A 20350-nucleotide genomic window follows, 5' to 3' on the forward strand; every position below is an offset into this window, starting at 1 on the left:
AATGAAGTTTAGGTTAGTTTACAAATGATTTAGGGGGGTGAAATTTGCACACCCCATATTACAATCTGCACTCCCTTTGTGTTTGTTTAATATTTTTTGCTTGCATTTCCACATTTTCATTATACTATCCCACATTTGCCCTTATTCTCAGCTTTCAAGACACACACTGGCCTTTTCACCTACCGGTTCATCACTCTCCAAAATTAAACTGCCCAGATTCATATTGATTCCCCAATGAACACAATGAAAGTAGGATTGATACCCAATATTGATGCCCAATTTTAAAACACAAATCTTCTAAATTGGTACCAAAATTCTACACTAAATCTTTCAAAATTTTCCATTATCCAAACCACCATTCACAAAGGAACCATTACTTCTTGATCAACTTCCTTTCAAAGGTATTATTGAGCTTCTTTTTACTCTTGAAGGCAGAAGAGAAACCCCTGCAAATATATCATCTTCCCACATACCATAACTTGATCAGCTCCGACGTCTAACACGAGAGAGAGAGAGAGAGAGGGAGCTCCCCTGTAGCAGATAGATAGAGAGAGAGAGGCTTAATTTGGTGTGCTTTCGATGCTCAAATATTGTTGAATTGGAAAATTAGCAGACACCAATGCAATTGTGATTCTCAGTTTTGGAGATGAGTTTTTGAGAACTCTCGGTGATCTTGTATACCCAGAAAGCGATCTTTGATGCGGTGATTGGATTCGTCAAATTTTGGGGTTTGCTTCAATCTGGGCTCTTTTGATTTCCCCCTTTTTTGGGTCTGTGAACGAATTAGTGAGAGGAAGAAATGAACAGTGCTGATGAGGTCGTCGCAGCAGCTCTGGGGGTCCTCCACCGGCGCCTCTCGATCTCAACAGACCCACCCATCTCGGCCGGCATATTCCTACCCAAATCCACCGACCCGACCCGGAAGCCCCCCTCCTCTACCTCCAAACGTGTGGCAAGTTGTATAAATTCATATGTCCAGCTTCACTACGATTCTTAGCTCTGAAAGCAAGAGTATACGAGAGAGAGAGAGAGAGAGAGAGAGAGAGAGAGAGAGAGAGAGAGACTGAAGAAAAATGTTGTAATTTGTAAGGGTAATATCGGAAAAACACATGTAGGGAACATATAAAAATATTAAAATTGATAGTGGGAGTGCAGATTGTAATATAGGGTGTGCAAATTTCACCCCCCATGATTTATGGGTAAAATTGCAACAGATATCCGTGTGAAAAGCATGTGTAATTTTTACAGATGTCTGTATGTATTGATCTCAATGAACCCGTAAATCGCCATTTGAAAGTTTACACGGAATTCTATATGCATGTTATTTTCTCACACAGATGTCTGTATCTTCATTTCATACAGATATCTGTGTGAAATGAGCATCACACAGATATCTATGTGAAAATATTTTAGCGACGAAAAACCGTCTCTCTACAATTCACATGGCACAAAAAACAATTATTTTTAAATTAACTTATATTTAATATATACAGAAATATGTGTGAATTAGGTTTCACACGGATAACCGTGTGAGTAGAATTTATCTTTTCACACGGAAGTCTGTATGTGATATTTTTTCACACAGATTCCTGTGTCTATTGTTATTTCATAAACTCTTGCGGGCCCAATTTACTTATTTCACACGGTTTTCTATATATATTGCCAATGCACACTGATATCCGTGACTCTGTAAAATCTGTGTGAGATGCCTGTTTTGCTAATAGTGGTATTTCATTGCTTCTAGCCGCAAAGCCACTTTATGAATACAAGAATTTTGTTGCCTTCAATCTTTATCTTCAATCTTCTAATGTTTATTACAAGGCCTCTGGTATAGGCCAGTTACATATATTTATAACGATTAAATTATGTTTAGTCCATGTACTATGACCATTTTTTCGTTTCAGTCCCTAACATTCTCAATTAATCTGAAAAGTCCCTAACGTCAAAATTTCCGTTTGATTGATCCCTCCAGCGTCAAATAAGGAGTTGGCATTAGGTGAAATGTCCAATATACCCCTCTGTTATTTCTTTTTTTCTTTTTTCTGTTTCCTTTTTAATTTCTTTTTTCCTTTTTTATTTTTCATTTTTCCTTTTTAATGACCATCGTATCCAGTATCCTGCTGCATCGGTAGCGCCACGTCGGTGAACCAATCCAAATCGATCTGAAACCCCAATTCTTGTTCTCCACGCCAGCGACCCTTTTTTTGTTTTTTTCCTTTTTAATTTCTTTTTTCTTTTTTCTTTTTTCTTTTTTCTTTTTTCTTTTTTCTTTTTTCTTTTTTCTTTTTTCTTTTTCTTTTTTCTTTTTTCTTTTTTCTTTTTCTTTTTCCTTTTTCCTTTTTCCTTTTTTCTTTTTTCTTTTTCCTTTTTAATGACCATCGTATCCTGCTGCATTGGTAGCGCCACGTCGGCGAACTAGTCCAGATCGACCCGAAACCCCAATTATTGTTCTCCACGCCGGCGGCCATTTTTCTTTTCCGTCACTATTCTGCTTCTTCAGTTCTGGTTTTGGTCAACTTGGCCATCAAAAACCATCATTTCAACCGGACCCAAAATCCAAATCACCATTTTGAGCAAGACCCAAAAACCTTAGGGTCTTAAAAAATGGTAGTTTTCAGTGAAAAATTTCCAAATTGAGACTTGAAGTGGAGAGACAAAGTGAGATTTGAGTGGGAGAGAGAGAAGTAGGCTGTGAAAACAAGAGGGGAGTGGTTTAGTGGCGAATTTCTGAGCAGATTGTGATCTGCTTGTGTTTGGGTGATGGCGTCGGTGTCAATGGAGGCGACGGCGGATCCCAACAGAGGGAGATGGCTTCAGAGAAGGTGAAGAAGTGATCGATCAGCTTCTAGCCTCTTGCTTTTGCTCGATGTCCATCTCTGCACCGCCAAACTAGGTCTTTGCTGGGTTTGGTTTCAATTTGGGGAGAGAAATATATGAGTTTTGAAGTTTGATCGGAATGGGATTGGTGGGTTGAGGAAGTAGAAAGTAGGCAAAACGAAAAGAAAAGAAAAAAGGAAAAAAAGAAATTAAAAAGGAACAAGAAAAAAAGAAGAAAAAGCAAAAAAGAAATTAAAAGGGAAAAAAAGAAAAAAGAAGAAAAAAATTAAAAAGGAACAAGAAAAACATAAGAAAAAGCAAAAACGAAATTAAAAAGAAAAAAGAAAAAAAGGAAAAAAAGAAATTAAAGTAGAAAAAAAAATTAAAAAGGAAAAAGAAATAACAGAGGGGTATATTGGACATTTCACCTAAGGCCAACTTCTAATTTGACGCGGGAGGGACCAATCAGACAGAAATTTTGACGTTAGGGACTTTTTCAGATTAATTGAAAATGTCAGAGACTGAAATGAAAAAAGGGTCATAGTACAGGGACTAAACATAATTTAATCCTAAAAATAATTCATAAACCTTACCAAATTTTGATCAAGATCAATCTCGATGACAAAGTTAAAGGTTATCCTGTCAGCAGATTATAAATTAGTTTTCACCCAATCACCCAATCATCCAAAGACCACAACTTTAAACAAAACCCAGAATAATCGATTCCAGAAGAACTTGAATAAAAAAAAAATTCAGATCAACCTCTTCTTTTATCCATCCTATCTCTTCATTTCAAAAACCAATGAAACGGAAATCAATATGGAAATTTCTGTTTGTGAGTGAAAATAGAAGAGTCGCTAGCTTTTTAAACTGCCCAGAAATTACCTGAATAAAATAAACGAAGACGGTTCAAAACAAGTACCTGAATCTCTCTATCTCTTGTACAAAGCAAAAGACAGACACTCGATCGCTCTATCTCTCTATCACCGCCGATCTGTCTATCTCCCTCTTGATTGCGTTTTTCTTATCTGTAGATTTGGATCAGTAGACGTCTGGAAGTCATGGAACTTCTGGAAGGGTCAGCGGAGGCTAAAAACAGAGCAAGCTGTAGTTGCGATTCTCCGCTTGACGGGTTTTCTAGACTTTCTGTAGCAGCCCGAAATTGTGAGAAAAATCCAGAGGCATAACCGTCACTCCACAATTACATGAACAGTTGGAAAAGTTGTAAACAGTTAACTCAACTTTCATATAATGTAAAGTAACAGTAATGGGAGTCCTGCGCCATTTAAAAAAATAAATAGATAAACAACAATAATAAATAATAGTAATAAAATAGGAATATTTGGACGGGCCCAACACATGTAAAAAGGGCCCAACCCACCCAACACCGTATGTCCAAGTATATAAAGGCATACATAGCTAGCGAAGCCTAATTCCGCAGTCCAGAATTCTCGCCGAATCATGGTGTCGCCCGTCTTTATGTATGTTCTCCAAGGAGCCGTTATGGGACTCGTGGTTGCTGGAGCCGCTTACGAGGTGACACCTCGTGTCCAAGACAGTCTCAAACGTTGGATAATTTCCAATGAAGAGATACTGAAATCTAGCCGCAATATAATAAGAATGGAGGAGAATGAGAGGTTGATTTATTCCGCAATATTCCAGATTTATTTTCTTTGATGTGTATCTCTTAATTTTTCTGATCGATATGTTCCTTTATTAATTACAGACGCTAGTAGGATTCTGAATTCTCTAGCTTGTTTGGATTTACATTCTGGGCTGTTGTTCTGCAGATTTCCCCATTTAACCTATAATTAATCAATTAATTTCGTTTGTTAAGTCTCTATTTTCATCAAAATTAATGCCTTCTTGTTGTCCTGTATTCTTTTTTGTCATCATCAAGTATTTTGAATTTAGGTTGGTTTGTGGAATAATATAACTATGTAAGTTGCTTAGAAATTCCAATACAAATAATTTTCTTCCTGTTGTTTTTGTTTTTGTTCGGGAAAGGTAGCAAGGATGGTAACAAGTTATGGGTATGAAACTTGAACCCTTTCTTTGTTGGTCTTGTGTGTTGTTTAGCCTAGTGGGACTATCACTTTTTGCATGACTACTTTAATTACAATAGTCTTGCTGCGATCTGAACCAGTTATTAGCCTCTGATTATATCCCCTTCCTATCAAAACCATTGCTCTTATATAAGAACAACTTGTAATGTCTAAGTAAAGTTGATTCAATATTTGAGTTAGATCAGTTGATGTGAATTCTTAATTCATGGTTGTTTTTGGTTAGGGCCAATGTTATTATTTTAGTCTTTTACACCATCACTTTGGACCACATTTGAAATGTGTAGGGAGGGTTGCTGAACCATCTTTCCATATTCATTTATTTTAGTCATCAAGTATTTTGAATTTAGGTTGTTTTGTGGAATACAAGTATGTGCAGCACAAGTTGCTTATATGAAAATTTTTGCAAGTTTCTTCTTTAATCAATGAACTGGCCTAGCTTTTCTGTGTAGTCTGCTTTTGTTTTCATCTTTTATCTGTTCAACTGGTTTTCATTTCCATGTTGAGATTCTTATGTGACATTAACTTCTATGTCCGGTTTTTGATTCATTTGCAGGAGGCGGGGATGGCTCTAAGGTTCAGAAATGAACCCGTCATATTGTGAATTTGTGGAAGCCTACGTACTTTTGGCTTTATGTAATTTGTGAGAGACAACTTTTGGCTTTATGTAACTATAACTACATTTACGCTCAGTATTTCTCATGTCTTAGTTTAGAAGGTTCTGTTCTGTACCTTAATTTAGGGAATTTAGGGTGGTGTATTCATTTAAGAGTCTAGGATTTTTTTGTATTTTGAAAGTCTATAGGTATTCAATTGAGATTTTAAACAATTCTTTAAAATCTTGATGTATTCAATTAAGATTTAAAATTATCTATTCAAATATGCAGATATTCAAAAGTATATTGATTTTTAAGGATTTCATTAAATGCTGGATTTTGGAGGATTTTATAGTGCTTTTTATACATATCAAAATTTAAAAACAATCCAACCATTTCCCAAGAGATTTTGATGGATTCTTTCTTACTCAAAAAATGAAGAAGTTATTCACCAAACAAAAAAAAAACAAGATGAAGCAGCTCTCAATAGGTGATATTCATCTATTTTGTCTTAGACCTATCTTCCTACTATCCTCCTCTGCCTCTGCCTTTGCTCTCATCTAATAATTTTTTTTATTTTTATCACTATAGTTTTGGAAGCCTTAATCCTTCTAGCTAATTAAGCTCACTTTCAATGGTATTGTTTAGAGGATATATACATACATGTTTTTTTTTTTTTTTGAATTAAACCCGAAACCAGGTGCCGATATATATACATATATTCATCTAAAGCCAGAATAAATCGTTACATACACACATATTTCTTTTGTAGATTATTTTTTGTATAACATTTTGGTTGATTAGTTTTCTCTTATTATTCATATAGTACACAACATAAAGAATGGTAGATTGCCACATATATATACGTTTTTGTCACTGATATAGTATTATAGTTGGATCCATACATCCAATGCTTTTAAAGAAGAAGAAAGAAAGAAAAAATTAATCTATCAAAAACATCATAAGTGTTTTAGAGAAACTGAATTTTGGGAGGAATTTGCTGTGTATTCTCATTGATAATAGGGGCCTCTTTATATAGAGGATTACAATGCATAGAATCTCAATCATACAAGGAAAGTAATTCTACATTGATTAGGATTCTAGATCCTTCTAATTAAATCCTATTACCACTAGGTCAAGTAACCTAGAGTTTGGGCTAAACACAAATTAGGTTTTCCTTGAACACTCCCCCTTGTGTTGCCCAAACGCGGTGCTTCTCTCGTTGCCTCGTTAAAAACCTTGCCGAGTAACAAAAACCCAGTGGGACAAAAACAACCTCGGTCGAAGGGGAAAAAGAGCACAACACACCCTTCACGATTCGAGACGAACATGTAGACATCTCCCCCTGATGTCTGTGCCTCCCCCTGATGACAACGATCATGGGAGTTCAGATAATTTCCGCAAGCCAATTCTTGCCACATGTTTCTCGAACGTGGAATTGGGCAATGACTTAGTAAACAAGTCTGCCTCACTGTCCTCAGATCGAACCTAGTTCACTTTGATCTCGAGGAGTGTCTGTTGTTGCTGATTATGCTTGGTGTTATCGCTATTGATGTAGCCTTGCCTCATTTGTTCAAAACAAGTAGCATTATCCTAAATGCTCGTAGGCTCATCTGTGGTAGACTTCAAACCACAATTGTTCGAACATGCGTAATTATGGATCCAATCCATATGCATTCACAAACCACTTCGTGAAGAGCAATGATCTCTGCATTGTTCGAAGATATAGCGACTACGGTCTGTTCTGTAGACCTCCAAGATATCACGGTCTTTTCCCATGGTGAACACTTAACCAGTTTGGGAATGACCATTGTGTGGGTCAGAGAGATACCCAACATCAGCAAAACCTTCCAAAACACATGTCGTTTTGGGATGGGGATAGAGAACGCAGGCCAGCGTTGGCGGCGTTTCTGGTGTGTGATGGGTCCGAATCCATCATCTCTTTGTAGGGATAGAACAAGCCCATATCAATCATCCATCTCAAATGTCGAAAGATATCTTTTACACCAATCCAATGGCGTCGCGTTGGCGCAGAGCTATATCTAGCTAACAAGTTCACAACATATGAGATGTCCGGTCTTGTGCATTGAGATAAGTACAATAATGCGCCTATTGTACTAAGTAAGACACTTTTGCCTCTAGCACATCTTCGTCATCATCCTTTCGACGAAGATGATCCTTTTCAGGATCAAGACTACGGACGATCATGGGGGTGCTTGAAGGCTTGACCTTGTCAAAATGCCTAAACATCTATCGACACGATGCTCAAGTTCCAAACCGAGACATAATCGTGTTCTCCCAAAATCCTTCATCTCAAACTCAGATTTCAAGTGTTCAGCGGTTTCCCTTAACTCTTTAAGGGCTTCTAATGAAGATCATGTCCAACATGAACCGCGATAGAATCTGAAACTTGTCATAGAAATGCGTGGGCATATCCCTTCCCAATCAAGTAGTCACTTTAGTGAGCGTTTCAACCTCTTTGTAAACGCGCTCCATGGTCTAAAGCCACTTGACTTGGGTAAATGAAGTTCACCATGAACCTTCATGTATATTCCGTATCTAGATCCCTATAGAGATACGTAGTGACCACATTTGTAAGCTGCATGTTCAGTTATTCGGAAACTACCAAACTGACAGGGTAGTGGAGTGCAATGACATCCATTACGAGAGAATATGTCTCATCGTAGTCGATTCCAGGGCGTTTTGTGAGAAGACTTGGGCCATAAGGCGAGATTACCATCTCTTTTTCTCACTACGCTTTCTAACGAAGACCCATTAGTTAACAGGTTTTATGTTAGGAGGTGTTGGCATCTCTAGCTCGAAAACCTTCCTCTTCGTTAGAGAATCCATCTTAACCTGGATCGCATCTTTCCATTTAGGCCAAAAACTCTCTACGTTGGCATTCATTCATCAACGGAGCGTGGTTCGATATCATCTAACTCAAAAACTCATGCGTAACAAAATACGCAACTACATCATCAATTCTGATGGAGTTCTATCCCACGTCTCATGTACACTAGTGTAAGTTTCATAGAGCTCTATATTCTCAGGAATAGGTTCTAACGTTGAGGCGTCCCCCAACGATAACCATAACCCGGAAGATACTCATGAGACGGATTTTGAGTCTTGATGATCAAAGGATTGGAATGTGCCAAAGTATCCTTCGAACCCACGTGCCTCCCACGCATCCTAGCTGGGGCCATGGCCTGTAACGCCAGAGTGCCACTCTCTTTGGCGTTGGCGCCTTGCCTACCTCCGTGTGGGGTGGCGCTACGTCCTCTCGTAGGGACGTCCTTCCTTGCAGGCATGTTTGCAGCATATTTGTGTGATCTTGTCACTTTAATAGGGATCAAGATGAGACATAGTGGGGACAGACTACGACAATTCCTGTCGTTCCTGTTGAACATTCGTGTTCTTATCTCCCCCTAACGACGGGAAGACTGTCTCATCAAAGTGACATCCGCAAATCTAGCGGTAAGGAGATCGCCTAGCAAGGGCATTTAAGTGGCGGACGATTGTTGGAAGTCTCAAATCCAACGTAGTTGCCCATTCGTCTGTAAAGACCCATCATAGAGCGCTGTGGCGGCGCAATTGGCACAAAAATGGCTCACTCAAATGTGCGTAAGTACAAAAGACATGTACCCAGTCACTAGCTGTAACACAGAGGTACATTGAGTGGCATTAAGTCATAGACGAATTAGCATAGCTGCATGCGATATTGCATCACCCCAAGCGGATGTAAGAAGATTGGTGCGCATTACCAATGTTCAGACTACCATCGTAGTCATTTCCGTGAGACCATTTGGGTGTGTTCATGGGAATGTGATGTCCAACATCAAGCCCATTGCAATATCCATCGAAAGTCTTTCGATGTAAACTCTCTAGCATAGTCAAATCCAATTGACTAAATAGGATGATTCGGGGAGTGAGCCCGTTGTTGTATGATATGTGCTAGGAGTGTAGCATAAGCAGCATTACAAGTGGACAATGGCACAACACGTGACCAGTGTGTTTGCGTGTCAACCAACATCATGAGATATTTAAACGTCCGCAAGTTGGTTGAATCAATCCACAAAATCCCTACGGATTCTTTGTAAGAACAGAATGAGTATTGTCATATCCTTTGCATAGGACGGTCTCAGTCCTAATTTCCCTAAGGAACGGGCTTTGTAAAACGAGCGAGAGGCCTTAGAAGCAACCAATGAGGAGTTTGGTTAGGCCTAAGCGTCTGTAGCGCTATTAGAAGCAAAATATGTGACTACATCTCCCATCATGGCGTGGGAGCCATGGAAATTAGCATGTATGGCGTCATGGCCACAAGGAGGAACAACCATGGCGTTATGCCCATGGTTGGCGCCTTTTATGGCGTCATCTTGCTTCATTTTGCTCAAAAGAAATGATGTCCATGTGAAGTCTTTTGTAGACGGATCATCATATCATGACTAGGATGATCTATCCTGTCGTGACAAAGCCAATATGTGTCGAAGTCCAAGAGATCTTCTCTCATAACTTTATTGGATTTAATAGCTCGAATAGTGACATAAAGTCCACTAGAGCGACACATAAACTTCTCTAAGATGCGTCTTTGTTCGCAATCATTAGAGGTAATGCAAAGGAACTCATTTCCGTTCTCTACATGCATTTTCGCATGGAATTCGTTGGCTATTCATAGGGTACTATTTGCCCCAAAGAGCGTAGAGAGTTTCTGTGACAACTGTAATCAAGGTGCCATTTGGCAAGTGGAACTTGGGCTATTCCATGTCCTTGAATTAATACTGATGGCCCAGCCATCGTAGTCACAAAGTCATATGCTCAGAATCAAAATTGAGTCATAATGAAAAGAACTCGAAATTTTATTCATAAGCCAACGGAATACATCATTGTTTCTATGATCAAAGAAAATCTAATCCAATAAAAAGTAATATGGCAATCGCCTACAACTCTTGGAAAATAAAAAGACTTAATCAAAATCGCCAGTTTCTGGGTCTTGATCCTTGTAGTCTTCCACCCTTAGATCTAGATCGCCATCTTGATCTTCTTGTGCCATGTAATTCGCTTCCCTTGCTTCACGATACGTCTTGTATGCGTTTGCAACATTCTGGGGTGCGATACATGATTTGGCCCAATGTTCAGTTGATCCACATCGAAAACAAACATCATTATGGTCAGGCTCCCTTGATCGAGGCGCCATTGGGGCGCGATTTGGACGACCTATCCTCTTGGTGGCGTTACCACCATGGTCGGAGGCTCCGCCTCTCTCTCTCTTCACACGTTGACCTCCACGGTTCCGTGCACGCCTCTCTTGGCGATTTCCTTCCTCTTTAGGGCGAACATATGGACCAGAATGTCCAGAATTGTCCCTATCCTTAGGGTTTCGCTCCTTACGTCCTCCATTAGGGGCGCGACTATAGTTAGACTCCGGAATAGGCTTAGTTCCCACGGGTCTAGCATTATAGTTCTTCACAAGGATATTGTCGTGCTTTTCAGCTACGTTCATGGCGCCAATGAGCTCATGAAACCTTGTGATACGTCCTGCATTTACATCAATCCGATAATTCTTTGAAATCATCAGTGCAGCGACGGGGAAGGTAGAGAGAGTCTTCTCGATCAACATCGTATCAGTTATGGCTTGGCCACAAAACTCCATCAGAGACTTGATACGAAGAGCTTCCTAGTTATAATCAAGCACAGACTTGAAATCACAAAAGCGGAGGCTATGCCATCGCACTTCTAAATCAGGAAGCAGGGAGTCACGAACGTTGCCAAATCGCTGCTCAAGTTCTACCCATAGCTTTCTTGGGTCTTCCTCATTGAGGTATTCATTTTGGAGCGCGTCATTCATGTGCCTTGTCATGAGAATTATGGCTTTAGCTTGTTTTGCTTCGAAAGCAGTAGCTTGCTCAATGGAGAGCACGTTCTGACCAGGCTCTTGGATGGCTCCCAGAAGTCCATCAGCCTTAAGATGTTGGCGCACATCTCGGACCCACCTATGGTATCCTGCGCCAGTTGTTTCTAGTGGAACGAAGTTCAACTTGTTCAGGTTACTCATCCTGAAAAACAACACAAGATTAGGGTTAGTTTCGGAGCGAAAGGGCTACCACGAAAAACTATTAAATTTCTGAGCGTAGTCGCTTCCAAGAAATTAGAGATTTTCTGAGCGTAGTCGCTTCTAAGAAAATCCGATTCCAAGAGGGATTTTGGATTAGATCGAAACAACGATATATGTGGTCGATCGTTTTCTTCTCAACAAACTCTAAGTTTGGAGGACTCTACAAGCTCCAAGCTTGGAGTGAGCGCGAACCCCCACAGTTCGGCTTTTGGTCTCCCCTATGTAGAGAAAGGGGGGTAGAAGAAGGGATGTTGGAAGTCCCCGAGAAAAGAAGAAGAAATAAATAAAAAAACTTCAAAAACGGGAACCTTTAGAAAAGTTTACCTTAAAAAGATGGCCGGAAAAAAATGTCGCCGGAAGTTACTGTAGCTGCCGGAAAAGTACTGTAGCTGACCGGAAAAAGTGGCCGGAAAAACTGCAGAAAGTGGCCGGAAGTTGGCCGGAAATCGGCCGGAAAAGCGTTGACCGGTCGTTGACCGGAGGGTTGACCGAGTGCTGACGTGGCAGTCCGACGCTGACGTGGCACAGCAGCGCTGACGTGGCTGCTGACTGGATGCCTGCGTGGCTTGCTGACGTGGCAGGTTTCTTGGCGGCTTGTGGCTCAGCGGCTTGCGGCTATGTGGCTTGGCTTTGCACGTGGGCTTCGCTGGGCTGCAGGCGGGCTTGGGCTGCAGACGGGCCTGGGCTGCAAGAGTTCTTCTCCTTTTTTTTTTTTCTCTTTTTTTTTCTTCTTTCTGCCGGTTCAGGTTTTGTGGGCACAAATGGCCGGTTTAGTCGAATTTAGGCCGGTTCCGGTGATGAATTTTCGTCTCCGGTGATCTGGTGTCCGGCTACAGCTTCTGGTGAAGTTTCGTAGCAGTTGGCTGGGAGGAAAGTATCGAACCGGGCAGGGAGGATAAAGATATGTCCGGTGGCCGGTTCGGATATTTTCCGGCCGGTTCTTGGGGCGGGGCCGCCGGTTCTGGACTCCTGGAGTTGAGATCTTCAAGGTGGGCGGCGGTGGTTTCTGGGATTTGAAGGCTACGAATTTAGGATTTCAGGGTTAGGGCTCGTGCTGATAACGTGTTTTAGAGAAACTGAATTTTGGGAGGAATTTGCTGTGTATTCTCATTGATAATAGGGGCCTCTTTATATAGAGGATTACAATGCATAGAATCTCAATCATACAAGGAAAGTAATTCTACATTGATTAGGATTCTAGATCCTTCTAATTAAATCCTATTACCACTAAGTCAAGTAACCTAGAGTTTGGGCTAAACACAAATTAGGTTTTCCTTGAACAATAAGGACTTGTAAAATCTAAACAAATACTAGTAAATCAATCCATTATAATCAATCAGAGTCCATAGAGAATTTAAACAATCTGTGGATTAAGTAATCTATGGATTATAAAAACTCAAACAAAATCTTTTAAAATCTGAATTGAATACACCCCCCTTAATGGGAATGCCTTGTGAGAGTGAACTTCTCATGTCTTAGTGTAGAAGTTTCTGTTCTGTACCTTAATTTAATGGGAATGCCTTGTGGGAGTGAACGTGTCTTGATATGTTTCAACTTGATGGGTATTAAAAATTTCTCGATGTTATCTGATTTATTTGGTTTAATATTATGTTCTCTGATGTTTATCCGGTTTCATGTACATAAAAATACATGTTCAATTCAAAACTCAGAAGTAATTTACGATCAATATTAGTATGAAAAAGAATTTAACCCTGTATTTTCTTTTGAAGAAAAATGACCACCTCTATTAATACAACCACGAGAATTTAACTCTGTTTCTTTTGAAGAAAAATGACCACGAGATATAGAAACTACATCAAATTCTGAGATGACGAAAGTAATAGGAAATGCTACTACATCAAATTCAAAGACATAATAGTAATATTACGCCAAAGGTTAATATCACATTTTCAACACTATACAATACAAGTAGGTTTCAAACGTAGTACTGGTCGCCTATAAATCGCAAAACTTAATATAACACAGATCTCTCATGTCTGGTAAAAACAATTATACCCTAAAACTTGAAGTCCTTTTGTTGGATTTGCCTCCCATCTCCTGCATCTTACAGAGGAAATTCTTCTCATTCTGCAGAAGAAAAAGATCTAATTAGAATTTATGAAAACAAATGTAACTGAAGACAAACAGGTGAATTATACAGAAGAGCCACACAACTCCGCAACCGTGTCACTGAAATCCTCTCGCTGGCTTTGCAGCTTCTCCTCCCCCCTTGCTGTTCATGCCTATGAAAAACATTACAAGTCATAAACCGGTTCTCCTGCTAAAAGGCAAAGTGGAAATATTTCAACCTCGAGTTACACTTACTCTTCAGGGAAGATCCATAGCTTCTAATTCTTCAGATTGTAGAGTGACGTCCACTTTCTCTGCTTTCTGACCTCTCAGAAGCAACGTGAATGTTACTTTATATAAAATGCAAACGATACCATTACAACTTTGTAGTCGGCAATCTACAAGTAAAACCTGATTGTCCAAATCACAAGCCATACCTCATAATTAGGCTGATCTTGCTGCTGAACACCAAACATGTTTCCATACAACGGTTGGCCATACTATTAAGAAACCAAAGAAAAGCGATTATGAAAAAACCAATAATTGAGTAAACAAGTTTAAATCACATACATTGATACATAATAATAGAAATGCCGAGCAATTTAAAAACATACTTCATCAACAGGAGGCTTTCCCCCCAGCCTCCTGGATGCTAGCTCCGGCTGGAATGGGAGCATTCAGTCCAGAGATTTCAACTGTGGACGTGATGGAGGAGGACCATATCTCTGGAAGAAAAATATAATAGTTAAGACAATATCAATCATTAACATGCAGTTCAAAAACCATAGCTGAAGAGATATACAGTTTTACCACCTGTATGTTAATGAGCCATGGCGGAGGAGCACCATCTGGCACACCAAGACCTTCTTTCAGTTCATGTGACAGCATGCCTGGCTTCTTCTCTCTTAATTTGACCTGCTAAAAACAGGGAAACAACGTCAAGAACATGAAGTTGCACCTTCATAAGGAAAATTGTACAATTATAGAAAAAGGAATTATTTGCTTGAAGTGTCTTCTTCATTTATTTGGCTATGCATGAGCACTTCATCATAAGAATGCAAAAAAGACGACGAATAAATTTTACCAACACCAAATACATATTCTTGAGCAGGAATTTTATTGAAACAATAATAATACCTCAAACTCTTTCCCTTTCATGTTACAAGTCACCAAATGTTGTGAGCTTTGGCTTAGCGGTACTTGAAAAAGGCATCATGAAGAATCTAAAACACAAATAGCCATAGTCTCATTAATAAAACATTACATAAGAGCACTAAAATATGAGTCCAACGACTTGATGCAAAATATATTAAAGGCAAACCTGATAATCAATATCCATTTTGCCCATCTTTGGCTGCATACATTCTTGTTGCTTTTGCTTCAACTTCTTACTATCTTCTTTTTCAATGGATGTCTGCAGAGTGAGTAGATAAACAAATATCGAAGTAAGCGTTTTTAAAAAGTTCAACCCTACCAGATAAAGAAAGGAAAAGCACAAAACAAACCATAATTATATTCTAGCATGTATGCCAAAGTTGCCTAGTTGTTGCATTCACAACCTATATAGGTAACTAATGCGGTACATCACAAAAATGTTATGCCTTTCGCCAAACACCTACACGTCCAGGCTCCACGTTGCCACAGCTGCTCCCCTGCTAGAACCACATGAATACATATAAGAGAACCCTCATCGACGTGATCTTCCCACACCCTATTCACTAATCCCCTCATGCTAATCATACTTATTAATCATGCATCCACATTAAATAGTTTTAACATCACAGCGAATCACTAACATGTAAAGGTTTCCTTTTCTGGCACCAATACCCTTGGCACCAGCACAGTACTCCTATATGACTTCAGATAGATCAGCAATTTATGATCAGATCAGCTGCAGTTGCATCCCACACCTGGAAATGTTTTAACAGTCAAACAATCTTAATATCAAAGCTGTATGAATGGAAAAAAAAAAAAAAAAAAAACAACAACAACAAACAGAAACAAAAGGCTAACCAAAAATGGAAACAGAAACGGAAACAGAGTCGGCGGAACAGCATGCAAACCTCACAAGCTGAAAGATGACCATATTGGCATTAGCCTGGAGTCCTCAACTAAGACAATGATGATAATACGAGAAAGATTACCAACCTTTTTCTTGTTTGGAACGCCTCTCTTTTGGTTCTTTATCTTGTTCCGCCTGTTCAGAATCTGAATCACAGAATGTCATAGTAATCACGATAAACTTGGATGTGACAGATTAGTTATAAGAAAAGAAAAGTCTGTTTTTAACTCAACACCCGCAGCATTCTAGAAAGTGAATTTTTCTGAACTCCTCGTCCATGTGTTCATTTAGCTCTGCTTTCTCTGGAACATATTCGATATGAACTTGCGCAACAACCTACAAAGTATATACACAATGTAAGTACATTGGCCTATTACCATTCAACATATGATTTCCCACTACGACGAGGAAACCGGAGATTCAAGGAAGCAAAGAGAAAGATCACAAGATCGGTTCTTGAAGACAAGATCAAGTCAAATCGAGTCACTGATCTTGAGGTTAATGTGTATTCATTCCATATTGGTTGGTATAAATCTAAATTGATATGCATATCGGTTGTATTAAGTCAATAATCCCTTATGCATTAAAATGGCTTTTAACATGCATATCAATTTGAAACCTTGTTAGGAAAGTGTCGATTGCACATTCAAAAACTGTTTTAAATCTTTCTATATTTATCTTAATCAATTATCAAGAAAAGATTTGATTGAGGGGGAGTTTTTCTCCCTTATAAAAAGGTTTCAAAACTAAAGTTTTGGTTAGGGTTTTTGACGGCTGAAATTGGTTTCTCTTTGAACTTCTTGTTTTGTTCAAATCGTTTTCGAAAAACTCTCTTTAATTGTTTCATGTGTTACTTTGCATAATCTTTCACATTCACTCTCAAGATCAGTGATTCAATTGAGTGAAAGGAAGGCTGAAGATTGATTGCCTGGAATGTTGAATCTAGAGTTAGAATGGTTGTAAAACAAGTTAGCATTTGTTGCTAAGAAAAGGTGTTTGTTGTGAACAACACTACTTGTATTCTGTAAACTCTAGTGTTTAATATTGGATTAATTTTTCGTGTTGGCTACGTTAAAAGCCACGCAGTGAAGTTTCCTCAGTGGAGAGGTTTACACTGCGTTAGCAAATCTTCGTGTCATGTATCATACTTTCTTTGGTTAAACTCTTGAGAAAAAGTATTTTATCAACACTGGTTCCATCTAGTATTTTCACTTGGCATCAGAGCGGGTTCTAGAACCTTCTAGAGATCCCAGGAAAGATGGAACATTCACGTGATAGGGCTGCTGGGGGATCTATAAATAGTCCTCCCTGGTTCGAGGGTGGATGTGAAAAATACACTCAATGGAAGATTTACATGAAATCATACCTCTATGCTCAAGATGAACACGTGTGGAACATCGTAGAAAATGGCTGGAGTGTACCTATGACAAAAGCAAAAGAAGAAGGCGCTTCCACTACCACTCCCAAACCAAGGAAGGACTGGACTGAGGAAGAAGTTCGTAACTTGCAAGCAGATTTCAAAGCGAAGAACAGCATCTTCACAGCCCTATCGGAGCGGGAAAAACTGAGGATAAGTCATTGTGAGACTGCCAAGCAGGCATGGGATCTCCTACAGATTACATACGAAGGAAATAAAAAGGTACGTGCACAGAAACTGCAAGCACTGATTTTTGAATTCGAAACCATGACTATGGCAGATGATGAAACCGTGGATGACTTCCATGGTAGAATTCTTAAAATCTCCGGTCAGTGTCGCAGTCTAGGAGCACCTTTTGATGAAGATAAAATAGTCAAAAAGATACTCAGGGCTCTGCCGGAAAAATTTCACTCAAAGGTTACGAGCATAGAGGACTCTTTTGATATAGATGATTATCCACTTGATGAGCTCATCGGAAATTTGAAAACCTATGAGATGAGGTTAAAACCTGAGAAGAAAAACAAGGGCGTAGCCTTCAAAGCAGTGAAAGAAATTGAAGAGGAAGAAGGATCACTAGATCTTGCTCTACTGACGAAGGAATTCAAAAAATTTCTCAAAAGCAAGAACTCCTCTAAAAACACGAATGCTCCCAGAAGGAATAACTATATTGGCAGTGGTAACAACAGTGACTACAATAGTAAGAATGGAAGAGGAAACTTCAAAGGAAATCACTCAGGGAAACCAAAATGCTATGAATGTGGTGGTTTCGGTCACATTTCTACTGACTGTGGAAATAGGAAGCTTGGAAACAGCAACAACAAGTCACTCCTTTCAACTTGGAGTGATGATGAATCTCAAGAAATTGAAAATGTGGCTCTTGTCTCATCATTGTTGCCTGATTCTGAAAGTGAAGAGTATTTCTCTGATGATGATGAAACAAATGTTCGCTGCAAACAACTCTACAAAGCTTCAAAGGCCACTCTGATTAGAAACTTGAGCTTGGAAAAAGAAGTAGATTTCCTGAGGACTGAAAAAGAAAAGGTGGAGAAACTATTCGAATCCTCACAATCTGCATGGAAACTGGAGAAAAGCAAACTCGTGAGTGAATCGGCAGATCTACAAGGTGACCAAAAGATACTGATGTGGAAGACTGAAAAGAATGAGTATCTCAACAAGATCAAACTTCTAGAACTGGATGTTAAAGGACAAAGAGCCCTGAACTTGGAACTGTTAGCGAAAAATGAGTCTCTACAACATGAGTTAAAATTAACTCAAGAAAGATTCATGAAGTTTGATATCAGCTCCACTTCCATGTCCAAGTTACTTGGATCAGGAAAAGCTCCTCATGATACATGTGGGCTAGGATACACTGGAGAAGATTCCAAAAGCACCAAATTCGTACGAGCCTCAAAACCATCTGTAGAGCAGATAGATGTCTCCCTTGATGATCATGTCAAAAGTGTAAGGGAAGGTAATTCAAAACAACATCATCAGGTAAAACTTGACCAAGAATCCCCCACTGGTCAACACAGGTACGCAAACCCTAGAACCTTTGTTCCTACTTGTCATCACTGTGGTAAGATTGGCCATATCAGACCTAGATGTAATGAACGGTTTTTAAACTTACAATTTTCTCAAGAAAAATGTACTGTTGAAACCTTACAGGTTGAGCTTAAAGAACAAAAGGAACTCATTAACAAATTAACTGAAATTGTTTCTCAAAAGAATCCTCAAACTGAAAGAAGAAAAGATGTCTGGACCAGAAAAATTAAAAGCAAAAATCATTGGTCCCCTGTTGGTGAAACTGATGATACATGTCTTTTTGTTTGTGCTAGCAAAATTCATCAACGCTCTCACATTGAGGCAACTTGTTTGGTAGCTTTAACTGCATTTGCTGACAAACGACGAGATTTTTGGTATGTTGACAGTGGTTGTTCTAGACACATGACTGGAGACAAAACCTGGTTTACTTCATTTGAGGATGAAAATACCTCTGGATCAGTCACGTTTGGAGATGGGAGGAAAGCTAACATTCTAGCTCGAGGTACAGTAAACACTCCAGGTATACCTAACCTTAAAAATGTGTTATTTGTTGAAGGATTAACTGCAAATCTGATTAGCGTCAGCCATTTGGCTGATGACTATGAAGATGTGTGGTTTAACAAACAGAGATGTTTGGTCCTAAATCAGAAAGGTGAAGGTATCATGGGAGGTATGAGATCTGTTGATAACTGTTATCATATTCAAGCAAATGAATCTTCTAGTTTGCAGTCTTGTTTGTCTGTTAAATCCACAGAGGAAACCTTTGAACTTTGGCACAGAAAGATGGGACATATCAACTATCAGGACTTGCTGAAATTATCTTCCAAACAATGTGTCCGAGGCTTGCCAAATTTAAAAGGTAAAACTGACAAGATGTGTGGAGACTGCAAGGTTGGAAAGCAAACTAAGGCACCTCACAGAATGGTAAATTCTGCGACAACCTCACAAGTATTGGAACTATTACACATGGATCTCATGGGACCAGCTCAATCTGAAAGTCTTGGAGGTAAGAGCTACATACTAGTAGTTGTAGATGATTTCTCAAGATACACCTGGGTAAACTTCTTGAAAGACAAAACTGAAACGTTTGAGTCCTTTAAGAACTTGAGTCAAAAATTAATCATTGAGAAACAATCATCTAATAACTGTTTAGTGAGAATAAGATCAGATAATGGAACTGAATTTAAAAATGCCTCTTTTTCCAACTACTGTCATGAGCTTGGTGTGTCACATGAGTTCTCAGCTCCAATAACCCCTCAACAAAATGGGATAGTGGAAAGGAAAAATAGGGTACTGCTAGACATGGCTCGAGTATTACTACACGCTGCAGGTTTAAGCAAAAACTTTTGGGCTGAGGCGATCAGCACTGCTTGCTACACAATAAATAGAGTATTCCTTAGACCAGGTAATGATCAAACTGCTTACGAGCTGTGGAAAGGTAAGAAGCCAAATGTTAAACACTTTCATGTTTTTGGCAGTCCTTGTTACATTCTACGAGATAGAGAACACCTTGGTAAGTTTGATGCTAGAAGTGATGATGGTGTGTTCTTGGGGTATTCTCTGAACAGCAGAGCATATAGGGTTTACAATAAAAGAACTCGTGTTGTTATGGAATCCATAAATGTTTCTATTGATGATCAATGTGTGAAACAGGAAGTAACATTTGCAGATACC

General features: G+C 39.2%; 1 long non-coding RNA gene across 1 annotated transcript; it reads left to right on the plus strand.

The window, feature by feature from the left end:
* The first annotated feature begins 4258 nt into the window (after positions 1–4258).
* On the plus strand, positions 4259–5709 carry LOC112199425. The gene is made up of 2 exons (XR_002936050.2): positions 4259–4454; positions 5437–5709. It is a non-coding gene; the product is annotated as an uncharacterized LOC112199425 (long non-coding RNA).
* Positions 5710–20350: the final 14641 nt, after the last annotated feature.

The sequence above is a fragment of the Rosa chinensis genome, chromosome 4 (genome assembly GCF_002994745.2).
Source record: "Rosa chinensis cultivar Old Blush chromosome 4, RchiOBHm-V2, whole genome shotgun sequence".
Taxonomy (NCBI): domain Eukaryota; kingdom Viridiplantae; phylum Streptophyta; class Magnoliopsida; order Rosales; family Rosaceae; genus Rosa; species Rosa chinensis.